General features: G+C 37.4%; 1 non-coding gene across 1 annotated transcript; it reads left to right on the top strand.

The window, feature by feature from the left end:
* The first annotated feature begins 2132 nt into the window (after nucleotides 1-2132).
* On the top strand, nucleotides 2133-2243 carry LOC118994888 (U6 spliceosomal RNA). The gene has a single exon (XR_005068153.1). It is a non-coding gene; the product is annotated as a U6 spliceosomal RNA (small nuclear RNA).
* Nucleotides 2244-11930: the final 9687 nt, after the last annotated feature.

Below are 11930 nucleotides of genomic sequence, written 5' to 3' on the forward strand. Positions count from 1 at the left end.
TGAATATGAAAAGTCTGGATGCAGCAAGAACTGAAGATGTCACAGACCCTGGTTACCTAACACTGGTCTTGGAGAGCACAGAGTAGAAAATGGCCAGTCTTAGCCAAGCCAAGTAGGAAAGGAGAGCATTTGGAGTACTTGAAGTGTGAACTGAAAGACAACTAGGTGCTAGCCAGGTAGAAAACTTAGGGAGTGTATTCCAGCAAAATCAACAGCTTAAAGAGAAGGTTCACAGGAAAAGACAGGATAGATGTTTGTGGACCCACACAGGTGGTTCACCTTGTCTGGGTCATGGGATACGAGAGGGGGAAACAGCAGGAGAGGTCATGGAGGGCATTCTCAGTTAGACTTTTTGGGAAGGTGATGTGGTATTAATTGAAGAATTTTACAAAAGAAGGTGATAACATCATCATATGAGTGCGTTTAGAAAGATTCCCCTGGCTGCAATGTGCAAGGTGGATTAGAAAAGGCAAGTCAAAAAAAGTAAGTGCTGCAAATATTAATGCAAAAAATGTTTGACTTCCATGCTTGATCTTGCGACCATTGTCCCAGAACAGATTAAATTGGGTCCCCTGCACATGCCTTGACTTGTACATAATATTACCTGGTAGGAGGCAACATCTCTTGCTCAGTGTATTAGTCAGGGTTCTCTAGAGAAAAGAGACCAAAAGGATATGTGTGTGTGTGTGTGTGTGTGTCTTCACATTATTAAGGAGGATTGCAAATCCAAAATTTATTGGGTAGACCAGCAGGCTGGAGACAGAAAGTAGAGTCAATTTTGAGTGTGAGTCCAAAGGCCTTCAGAATGAACATCCCAGAAAGAGTCAATGTTGCAGTTCAAGTTCAAACAAAATAGTAGCAATGGAGAGGAAGGGGCTAGAACTAGAGATACGGGCTTATTTGGACAGATGTTCTGAAAGCTAATTCAGAGTACCATAGATTGGGGATCACAAATAGGAACTTAAAATGGTGAAGGGGAGAGCCAAGCGGACATACTCACAGTTACACACATTAACTGTTTTTCTCACAGTGAGGCTAGTCTGAACAAACCAAATAGGTTACATCTGGTTACCAGCTGAAAAAAAAAATCATTTGTCCCTAGTAATGTGATCACAGATTAATGATCCTATTAACTAAGACACTTTTTTTTCTTTTAAATAGATGCTTATTTAACCTCTGAGTTGTTTTAAGCCAAGAGACTTAATTCTCTGCCTGCAGGCCATTATTGTTTCCTAAGAAGGTTACACATCAAAACCCTTTCCATCTTCGGATCGAATTCGCATTTTGGGAGAGCAGTCTTAACATACAGAGTAGTGTAGATCACCTACCCTTCAATGGTATTCAACAAGGAAGAGGTATACTCAAAATAACGCATTAGAGACTAACAAATATTTGAGATTATTTTTTTACATTGCTGTCAGAAGGGTAAGTGCAATGTTCCAACAAGGATGAAAAGAGACTAACTGGGATGGTGACAACACAAAGAGAAAGAAGGGAACAGATGGAAAGACGTTGCAGAGCAGATAGAACCTAGGGACCCGATGTGAGCGAGTAGATGATCGTCATCATTCCCAAAGCAGGAATGTGATGTGGGCAGCGGGTCAGGTATCTTACAGGGGAGCGGTGATTCTGTTTTGTAAGTGTTAAGGGAGTACCACCAAAATATTTTCCGAGAAGAAATGTTCTAACTATAAAATAGATGCAGTGTGGGATCAAGAACTAAAATTCGAGACAGATTCTTTCAGACGAAGTTCATACGGAAGAAAACCACCAGTGTGGAAAATCTTTCAAAGAGCTAGTAGAGAAAAAATAAGACTGAAAATGAAAATAATCTGTCCCTCCAGGAAAACAGACTAGCAAACTAAATTTTAAAAGGAGCAGATAGAAACACAGAATGGAAAACACTACACTGTGGTCAAAAAATTCTTACTTAAGGTTATATATGCCTCCCTTAAAACACCCTAAATTCCTAGCTATCACTCCATTTTCCCTTTTACTTACAGCAACATTTCATTAGAGAATGACTCTTTGCTATCCATCCCCAGTGCCTGACATCCATTTCCACTTCAACTCGTGACATAGGACACATATCACAACCACCCGCCGAACTGCTCTCTAAGACAACAGAGCCCGTGCCCCTCTGGGCAGCGCATACACTAAAACAGGAACAATACAGAGAAGATCAGCACAGCCCGCCCTCGTGCAAGGACGGCATGCAAATTTGTGAAGCGTGCTTCACATTTTAAAAAGATAAATAATAAAATAGAATAAATGAAACTTTGGGAGGAATGGGACTTCTCAGTCTCCAATTTGCTCTTTATTTTTTACTGCCTCTAAATATGAGGGATGACACTTAAAAGCCTGTAATTTATTTATAAGAAAATTGTGTAGTTATTCTTACATGTGTAAACTTCAGTCACCTTCAGCGTACTCTCTATTTAATGCAATACACCTATCGAGAAGTTTTTCCCAGTGATCGACACAGTTTTTGAACTCATCGATTTTGATGCCTTTTAGTTCTTCTGCCTTTTTTTTTTTTTGTTCAATTCTTCCACATGAGCAAAACATCTCCCTTTGGGACTTTTTTCATCCAGGGAAACAAACAAACAAAATGTCACTCAGGGCAAGATCGGGTGAATAGGGAGCATGAGGATCATGCCGTTTTTGACCAAAAACCACTAAACACTTACTGCAGTGTGGGCAGGTGCACTCATACATCACCCGTCATGAAGTGGGCAAATGCCTTACAAGAGTCTTCAAATAAAATTCACGGAAGTCCAACATAGCCTTTCACAATGACACAAGCTGGTACAATGATACAGCTGGTTTTCTACAACACTCACCTACCAGAATAAGCCTGTACTACCAGCCCTCCAGAAGATAATTCCAGGGTTTTTGTGTGTTTGTGTATGTATGTGTTCAATGAAAAATATGGTAGAAACTAAAATAAATAGGTTCAGAAAATGATTACAATGTACAATGGAACACATAAGAAGAATATGGCTACTTCTTCCTTTGAAGAATCAGGGAATCACCAAGGGTTGTCTAATAAAAGTGGCCTTAAGCTCTGACTGGTATGGCCCATTTGGTTGGGTGTCATCCTGTAAAGTGAAGGGTCAGCAGTTAGATTCCCAGTCGGTGAGTGAGATGCATGCAAGAGGCATGTGAGAGGCAATGGATCAAGCCTCATGTGATTTGGTGAATGTTACTATGACAATTCAATATTTTTTGAAATGAAAAGTTTTACAAGTGTGATTGTTTTCTTGTTTTAATTAACCACTGTTAATTAAAGATCAGCTAATTTGCACAGGTCACTTTCTTGACTATCAAACCCAAACCTAATCATTTTAATACAAAATGGTCTTAGTTATTATTTATCACTTGTATTACTCTATGAATTTTTCTTCTTGCTGCTAGCAAACACCAGAGGCATGTTATTTTTTGCATTTGTTCTTGAGTCTGCAAGGATTCTGCCTTTTGTTTTCAAATCATATAGAATCTACTTTCACTCTTAGAGAAAAATATGAACTTTTAGGGTCTTTATTGATTGAGTGTCTTTAAATAGCAGCTCGAATTTGCTACACAGCCCACTGATGAGAAAATCAGTGATTTCAATGGTCATCAATTAAAGAGCCATATACTACTTCTTTCTACAGTGCTGACTTAATTGCCCCACAAATTGTACTTCTTCCTTTCCTCGGTTAACAATGCCAAAAACATGTGTGGAGAGTTAACAGCCAAAAGAATTGAAATGTGGCATTCTTGGCTGTCAATAAGGCAACACCAAACCTCAGGAGCTAACAAGAGGTGTCAGTGAATCATTAACAAAACATAAAATAGGGAGATGGGCAGTAAAGCATCCAATAAGAGGCAACGACTGACTACGACTAGTTCCCCGAACTTGCCTTTGGCTGGACAGAACGACCAATCAGCAGCTCACCACTGGCTGCCTTTCTGCATGAACACTGCTGATGCTTACTTAGCAGAGTGTCATTTGCATAGAGGCGGAAGAGACCAGTGCATTGCAAAGTTTCTCTACTTGTCATCACAGTATTAACCTAGAGGGAGATTCAGTGAACTCTCCAGTTCAGAACATTATACAATCTCCCATGATGACAGATATCTGATGCTTGCATCCTGGATTTGTTTAAAGAACTTTCATGTACACTTGATTGGCATATGTTGTATATTCATACCTCCGAAGTATGTGTTGGAGATGACAAGGAGACTGAAGGCCAGAAATATAGGTAATGGCTTGTCCAGAGCCTGGTTTCCTGAGCCCAGTGCCCATTCAATAAGCTAAATTAGCATTTCTCCACAAACTGTACATTTCATTAGCATTGGAACTTACTTATTAACACATGTCCAGTTTAATAGCTTTTGACAGAAATCGGAGCTGCCTTTCAATCACTCCTATTCCCACAAAAAAACAATGTTTATGAACTGTTAACATTTCATGTCATGCGTTCTTTTATGAAATCCCAATCCAGCGGCTGGAAGCCAGCACTCCAGAAGGTAAAGTGAAATACCCTTGGGTTGCTGTACGTCATGTCCTGCCTGCTGCCTCACAACACAGAGCACTCAAAGTTGATCATTGGAATAGCCATACAGACAGATCATGCACACCAGACTAAATGATATCCCTGCGTATTACTTGGTAGTTCAACCATTTGGATTTCCTTCATATATCTTATTAATTTTCTGTATTTTTATAAGTTTCTACCCTTTAAGTTAGGATCTCTAGACTTTACTGACTATATGTTTCTTTGGAACAATCTTGAATTATTTTTGTTTTTCTGTTAATCAACTACTTTTTCAAGGCCCACTGTCTTTGAGACTCTGAATATTACTCTGAAGCAGAGCCAACTGGCATTTTGAAGTCATTATAAGTCACCAGGTTAAATTGAACAGTAGGTATCAAAACCCCAATATGAAAATTAATTGTAATTTAATGTTATTTTTAATATGCTGAAAGATGGCATGCCCAAATATACTCAGGTTCTGTTAACAGAAGACATGAACATCCTGGAAAATTATGTCTCCGTGAATGAACATCAAAACTGAATGAAACTGGGGGAAAACCTCCAAATGAAAAGTGAGAAGTCTAGTCAACCATCTGGAACGTTCATATATGGCGCCAAACATCCAGATAGTTGTTCAAATCTGGATGAATGTTGGCTGTAATTTACTTACAGCTTGAGTTATTCTTTTCAACATTCAGATGGATTGACTTCTGGACTGTTAATGTGTCCCTAATATAGCATCTCATCAATACTATTAGAGTTTTAGTTTGAGTATTGCTCTTTTGAATGAAAGCATATAATTAATAAGTGTTGTAGTAACACAACAGGCAAATGCCAGTCCACTTACAAAAATATAGCAGCTGAAATTCCCATGACTAATCTGAAGACTGTGTTTAATGGAAGACTGAAGTCTGAAGACTTTTGTGGAAATGTAACTGGAAAAGTTTAGACTGTCATTTTTGTCTTTTTTTCTCAAACAGAAAAAAAAAACAGTTTAACATACCATGTTTACTAATGACACCTGTTAACTGTCATTGAACAGAATTCTGCAAGCAAGACAACTCTCATTTTGTCACATACAAAATCATAGAATTTGAAGGAATCATTCAACAAATGTAGATACAATGTTGAGTTTCAAAGTTCTTTAAAAATCACAGCTAGCCCTGGCTGGTGTGGCTCAGTGGTTGAGTGCCAGTCTGCAAAACAAAGGGCCACTGGTTCGATTCCCAGTCAGGACACGTGTCTGGGTTACAGGCCAGGTCCCCAGAAGGACAAGCTCGCGAGGTAACCACACATTTAGTTTCTCTTCCTCTCTTTCTCCCTCCCTTCCCCTCTTTATAAAAATAAATAAATAATATCTTTAAAAAAACAGTTGCTTTAAAAATTATTTAAAAAGATAAAAATCACAGCTAGCCCTTGGTTCCACCCATTAGGTTTCTTGTCATATCATCCAATCAATATTTACTATTTATAATATTACTTTCTAGACTCAGTCAGCTTAACACTCAACAGTACAGAAGATTAGTGATGAACTGCTTTCTCCAATAGAACATATTCTATGCTTTCAATGTAGTTTTTGGATTCTATGAGCAAGCTATTTTTAAATTAAATGTTATTGTATTTTTTCTCATATGTACAGTATCTATAGTATAGTTTTAAAAATTATCTAATGAAAAATAAATATCATTATATGCCTTCAAAGTTAATGTAATCTGCTGTCTTACGATGCATGAATCTATAGCAGTAGAAAGTAGATTTTAGTATGAAATTAAAATCTAGATTTAATTTAGTAGATTTTAATGAAATTATATGTGTGTGTGTATACACATACACCTACGCATATACACGCATATTTTTAGTTTGGGCTATTCTAGCAAAATACCATAGACTAGGAGGTTTTTAAACCACACAAATGTCTTTCTCACAATTTCAGAAGCTGGAAGTCTAAGATGATAGAGCCAGCATGGTCAATGTGTTGACTCCCTCTTCCAAATTGAAGAACGCCCATTGCTCCCTGGATCCTCATATGGCCCAGGACAGAGCGAGCACAGAAGCTCAACTAATCCTAATTACTTCTCGAAGGTCCCATCTCCTAATAGCATCACAGATGGGGTAGAGTTGTAACACATGCATTTAGGGAGCACATAAAGATTTCAATCCAAAGCAACATATATGTCATTTTAGCACAGTTGAAAATCAGTATAATGCTTTTCAATATTATGTGTATAATATATGTGTCCTACGTAGGCATACTTACATATGTATAGTAGTATACTTACATATATACTTATACCTAATATACTATATGTATAAGTATAATATAGTATTGCATTATAATATGTGTAAGTATAATACACTTATACATATAGTATATTACATATACTACACATATACAGTGCAGGTCACCACCTCCTGACCTGCATTGTCTAACACAGTAGCCAGTAAAGCAGGTGGTTATTGACCAGATAAAATGTGGCTAGTGCAACCAAGTAATTGATTTTTAATTTAATTAGGCTTCTATTTAAATTTAGAAACTAAGGCCTTGTCTACTATTATTCTGGTAAACACAATATTAATGTTTTGTGCAACGATATTTTACTTTAAACTCTGCATCATTATTTATTGATTATTTATTGTGGTATGTGGGGAGCAGTATATACATCATTTCTAGTATGACCCATAAACACATCACGGTCTAGCCAGCGTCAACAGATTGGTTCAGCTGGAGTATTCTGTCACCAGCAATATACTGTAACATCATAATGTGTTTTTTAAGTAGTTCTTAGAGTCAGCATGCCTCACAGTGATACTTATCTATTCATAATTGGTAATTAGGTAGACCATTCCTTACTATTTTAACTATAATAGAATATTTTTTAATTAAAAAACATACATACAATTTTTTAAATTTAAATAAGGGCACACTATTGGTGAAGAAATGACTCGAGATGCAGAAGAGCATGCTACAATTGGATCGGGAAAGAAAAACAGTGTCAGGTAGAAATGTCCTGGCATGGGACACCTGCAATTGCCCGCACACTGAAAATTACAGCACACTGAAAAAGCTTTTGGTTGTTGTGTAAGACTACCATTAAAGGTAATAAAATCTTCAATGTAAAGAGACATTTTCAACATTTCTGTCATAAAGTTGGTAAGCTTGCTCTCAAGAGTCAAAACAAATAGACAAACTGGTCACCTAAAAGAAGAATAAAGTGTTAGGAAATTTTCTAGTAATTGTTTGACAAGATCCAAGCTTGTAATTTTGGACAACCATAAATCATCTTGGATTTTTACACACAAAAAGTAAAACTGCTTGTGTTTGAAGAGGTAACAAAAATTATTATTTTACATGTCAAAGAAGTGAGTTCAATTTGAAACTTAAAGAGAAGGAAACGGTTATCTGTGGCCAGGAAACGGTTATCTGTGGCCTAACTATAGTGATACAAGAATTTATATTAAAATTGAAACTTTGTATAATACAAAATATAACTTTACATTTTTCTAACATGAATCAATATGAAGAAAAATCTTGAGAATGCCTTTTTGATATTGACACTATCAGAGTTTCCTTTTTAAGTTATGCAGTATACATTTGAATTTGATATAATTAATACTGGAATTAATTAATTGGTATAAGGGTTAATAAATTTAACAAACAAGCATAGTTTTAAAACTAATATGCTTTTGCTTCAAAATTTCAATGTCTAGTCATTTCTTCTAAAGAAGTGAACCAGCTTGGTCAACATGCATACAAATATTAAAATAAAATGTTTTCTTGGTAACTGGTCTAGTTATTAGAAAACTTTTAAGTATGTTTAGGACAAATTGGATTGGATTTTATTTATTTTGTTAAGCACACTTATTATTTGTCCTAGTTTCATACTCTGAAAAAGTAGTTGAACAAGTCCTTCTTTCATTAAGCCCCCTCCATGTTGTCAAGAAATGTTTAAATACTCATATAATTTATTCTGGATTAAATTTATTTAATATGCTCTGGTCAAGATGGTGGCATAAGTAAACACAGATCACCTCCTTGAACAACCACATTAAAATTACAGCTAAGCTACAGAACAACCATCATTCAGAACAGTCAGAAATCAAGCTGAATGGAAGTGCTACAACTATAAAATTAAAGAGGAAACATTAAGACTGGTAAGAGGTGCAGAAATATAGAACAGGGAGGCCCTAAACCTGTGTGTGGTAGATAAAAACCAGGATGGATATCTCAGGAACAAGGGGTGACAGCCCCACTCCAGGCTTCTCATCCCAGAGTTTCAGTGCTGGGAAGAGAAATTCTCATATTTTCTGACTAAAACCAGCAGACAACCCATGAGGCTGTAGAAGACAGAAACTTTCGGAGTCATGATCAATTCCTCTTAAAGGGCCCATGCATGGACATACCTGGGCTCACTCTGTCTGACCTCCAGCATGGGGGAAGCAGCTTGAAAGGAACCAGAGACATATGGGAGGAACTGAATAGTCCAGCGGCAGAGTGAGAGCTGAGGGGTGTAGCTTTCTCCCAGACAGAAGTGCTAGCAGAGGCCATTGCTCCTTTTCTGAACCCTGCCTCCACAGAGCCACAGAACCAGCAGGCAGGTATCATATCTGACACATCATCAACCTGACTCACACTGTTTGCCCCACCCTGGCAATTCTCTGAGGTCCCTCCCTACATAAAGTCTGAGACCACCCAAGCTGTTTCCAGTGGTTTTTTGATACAAATGGCTTGTCTAGGCTCATGCTTCATATTTTCCTAAATTCTCTGAAACAAGTGGCATCTGGCCTCAGCAAGCCTCATACTTCTAACTAAGTGGCCCCTGACTAAGCACCAGCAGCAGCAGTCAACCTTGGTTCACAGCTTGGACTCTCCTGGGCACCTCCAAGCCCTGTATAAGTAGCCGCCATCTGCAGACTGCTTTGTAGCTTATGCCAGGTGGCCCCAGAGAAAACAGAGGCAGTGGCTGACCTTAGACATGCCAACAGCAATGAAGGCTCAACTACAAGAGGAAAGTGTACACAGCCTACACAGTAGGCACACCTCAAGTGCCCAGCTTGGGTAACAGGGGAGGTTGTTCTAATGGACCCTATATCATGCCACTCTGCCAAGTCTGGGAGACATAGCAGCTCTACCTAAGACATATAGAAATAATCACAGGGAGGCTGCCAAAATGAGGAGTCAAAGAAGCATGGCCCAAATGACAGAACAGAATAAAACTCCAGAAAAAGAACTAAACAAAATGGAGATAAATGTAGGGGACTGGCTTGTTTCGGTCTGACAAATGTGACTCAGCTCTGCATAGAAAACCTACAGAAGTGAGGTGGTGGGCAGGAGCCAGACCTTCAAACCAAGTTTTCCCTTGGGAATCAGGCCTAGAAAATGCATACAGAATGTTATGGCTTGCTCTTGCTAAAACTCCATCATCCTCGTCTGAAACAGTAAATGTTTATTGTCTATATTCCAGGTAATTTCCAAAGCCTGTGTGAATTTCCCCAAGGACAGAGCTAATCAGCTCACTAACTTTCCCCTCTGCCTGTTATTTTCCTTTGCTTGATTATACCTAGAATGTAGACAATAATATTCTATATAATAGATAACAAATCCTTCTTTGATGTAAGACCCAAGAAAAACAATAAAAGCCTGTCTAGGCAAGGGTCTGAGTGCTCTTCTCCTAAGAGAGTGGCTGAGGCACTCAGAGGCACTCTCCCCTTGAGAGAGTAGCCATGTCGTTCCCTTTTTCTCCACAGGATTGCTGTAGCCTGTGTATTTATTCCCACCTTCAGTCACAAAAGTGGACTGCTGGCTGGAGTCTGCCACGGATAAGCAATCTACTAGATGCAGAGTTTAAAACAATGATTATAAGGATGCTCAATGAACTTAATGAGGATCTCAACAGCATAAAGAATATTCCATCAGAAGTGAAGAATAAACTAATTGAAATAAAAAACTATTTACAGGGAAACAGCAGTAGAGTGGATGAAGATAAGAATCAAATCAATCATTTGGAATATAAGTAAAAATGAACAAACAAACACCTGATTAGAACAGCAAGAAGAGAAAAGATTACCAAAAAATGAGGATAGTGTAAGGAGCCTCTAGGACAACTTCAAGCATATAAACATTTGCATCATGGGAGTGCTGAAGGAGAAGAGAAAGAGCAAGAGATTAAAAACCTATTTGAAATAATTGTGATAGAAAACATCCCTAACTTGGTGAAGGAAATAGACATACAAGTCCAAGAAGCACAGACTCCCAAACAAGATGAACCCAAAGAGGCCCACACCAAGACACATCATAATTAGAATGTCAAAGGTTAAAGATAAAGAGAGAGTCTTGAAAGCAGCAAGAGAAATGCAGTTGGTTACCTACAAGGAAGCTCCCATAAGACCGTCAGCTGATTTCCCAAAAGAAACTTTGTAGGCTAGAAAAAAATAGCAAGGAATATTCAAGTTCCTGAAAAGAAAGGACTTATAGCCAAGATTAATCTACCCATCAAAACTATCATTTGTGGGCCTTTAGAATAAAAGGACAGACAAAGATGTTCCCAGACAAGAAAAAGCTAAAAGAGTTCATCACCACCAAACCATTATTATATGGAATGTTAAAGGGTCTTCCTTAAGAAGAAGATAAAAAAGATGAACAATAAAATGCCAATAAATACATATCTATCAACAACTGAATCTAAAAAATGAAATAAATGAATAAGCAGACCAGAAACAGAATAATGAATACAGAGAACCTTTTGATGGTTGCCAGATGGAACAGAGGTCAGGGAATATTGGAGAGACAAGTGAAGGGATTAAGAAGTACAAATTGGTTATTACAGAATAGTCATGAGGATGTAAATAGGAAACAGCATAGGAAATATAGTAGGCAAAGAACATACATGCATGATTCATAGACATGGACAATAGTGTGGGCATTCCCTGAGGGAGTGGGAGGGGCTGGCTGGAAGTGAGCGAAGGGGGAAAATTTGGGACGGGTGTAATAGCATAAACAGTAAAATATAATTTAAATGAAAAATAAATATATCTAATTAAAAGCATAAAAGCTGACTGAAATTTCTGTATTACTTACCTATAGTCTTCAGCATGATCTAATCAATAAAATATAATATTTTAGAATTAAAATGTATAATGTATATTCAAATATAAAACACATTATTAGATGATATGTATAATTCATTAAGATTATAAAAATATAAGAATTCAAGTATATTCACTAGTGACCCTCAATTAGTTTGGTTTATTTTTACAAGTGAAAATGTACCTAGCTGAAGTTAATGCTATAGAGTTGTATTTTCAAAATGATTACCTTTGTTCATTTTAGATCTCAAGATGGTCTCTCACTATTCCAACATTTTAGAAATAAATGTAAGCACTCTTCAGTAGTTCAAAAGCTTTATGAAC

This window comes from Sturnira hondurensis, unplaced genomic scaffold (assembly GCF_014824575.4).
Source record: "Sturnira hondurensis isolate 20B ecotype Veracruz unplaced genomic scaffold, ASM1482457v3 Scaffold0009719, whole genome shotgun sequence".
In the NCBI taxonomy this organism is placed as follows: domain Eukaryota; kingdom Metazoa; phylum Chordata; class Mammalia; order Chiroptera; family Phyllostomidae; genus Sturnira; species Sturnira hondurensis.